The 1,472-nt window shown below is 30.2% G+C and overlaps 1 non-coding gene across 1 annotated transcript; it reads left to right on the top strand.

Annotated features, from left to right (window-relative positions):
• Positions 1 to 738: 738 nt before the first annotated feature.
• TRNAY-GUA (transfer RNA tyrosine (anticodon GUA)) lies at positions 739 to 830 on the top strand. Its single transcript is given in 2 exon segments — positions 739 to 775; positions 795 to 830. It is a non-coding gene; the product is annotated as a tRNA-Tyr (tRNA).
• The last annotated feature ends 642 nt before the right edge of the window (positions 831 to 1,472 follow it).

The following is a 1,472-nucleotide window of genomic DNA, read 5'->3' as shown; positions in this document are numbered from 1 at the left end:
ATACCTCTATACACACACTTGTTATTGAACAAAATATGCATAGTTTAGTTATTTATATTTTACTAATTTAATTAGTTTAGCTACTTGAAACGCTTTAGAAATTATTGCCTATGAAACTAAAAATATTACCAACAGCCATTTTAAAAATCTCAGAGATTGGTAAAGTACTTACTATTGTCTTATGCAACTAGTTAACCTACGTTTAGGTTAACTTGCAATTTTACTGAACTATGTTTGAGAAGTATATTTCTACTAATTGCTTCCTATCCAGTAAAAACCTTCCGTAACCACAAAATATCAATTTCCTCCGATTCTGTAAGGAATCAGAATCTAGTTAATGAAAAACTTTTTTGTTTACTTAAGCTCTACCATCCCCTCTTTAAATATTGCACAACATTCACGCAATATACGGTATATATCACTCAGAGTTGGGCAATTATGAAACTAATAGCTGAAGTTGTCATGGATACGATATTTATTTATCAATGGTTCATTCATGAATAAGAGCCGTAACCATGGCAACTTTAGCTATAGCTAATTTATGCCCATCTCTGATATCACTAACCCATAAGAAAAATGAATATGCAGTATTTGAAAAAAAAAATCGATATAATTAATATTGAGATATTGTAAACCTCCTTTTACATTTCAAGTAATTACTTATGATGATAATCATCTAAGATTTAATATAACATCAAAATACTCATAATAATATTAATCCAATCGATTAGATAAGACCCTCTGGTAGCTCAGTTGGTAGAGCGGTGGACTGTAGTCGGTGAAAGTTAACAGTTATCCATAGGTCGCTGGTTCAAATCCGGCCCGGAGGAGTTAATTTTTAAAATTTTATCTACCGATCCCAACATTATATTAATCTCATAATAAAATGTTTTATTTTGTCTCTTATTTTGTTTTGACACGATTAATCTATTATTAATGAAACCTATTTTCATAATTTTTTTTTTAACCTAGGAAATTAGTATAATTTAATAATTAGTATTAGTAAACGACGTTTCACCCAATATTAAAGGGCTTTATCAAGGGTTTAACAAGATACAAACATTGTAAGTCATTCTATTAGAATGATTTCTAAATCTATTAGAAATTTATTAGAAGATATTGGAGGAAGATAGTCCGGATGACGGTCAATAAAGCTATCAAAATGGTAAAAGAAAACTACGTATTGTTAACCAACGTTTCGCCCCACTTTGCTCGGCTTCGTTAGGGCTGATAAGAATGAAGCCTTGCAAAGTGGGGCGAAACGTTGGTTAACAATAAATAGTTTTCTTTTACTATTTTGATACCTTTATTGATCGCCACCCGGACTATCTTCATACGGTCGACTATCTTCTTTCAATATTAGAATATATATTCTTATTGATAAGATTTATAGATAAAACTATAAGTATAAATATATTTATAAGTATTACAAGCAGACCTTGCAATAGTTCGTAATCGCTAGATTTAAGGAT

This window comes from Halyomorpha halys, unplaced genomic scaffold (genome assembly GCF_000696795.3).
Source record: "Halyomorpha halys isolate HHAL.00 unplaced genomic scaffold, Hhal_1.1 Scaffold615.1, whole genome shotgun sequence".
In the NCBI taxonomy this organism is placed as follows: domain Eukaryota; kingdom Metazoa; phylum Arthropoda; class Insecta; order Hemiptera; family Pentatomidae; genus Halyomorpha; species Halyomorpha halys.
This window is presented reverse-complemented; position numbering and strand designations above follow the sequence as displayed.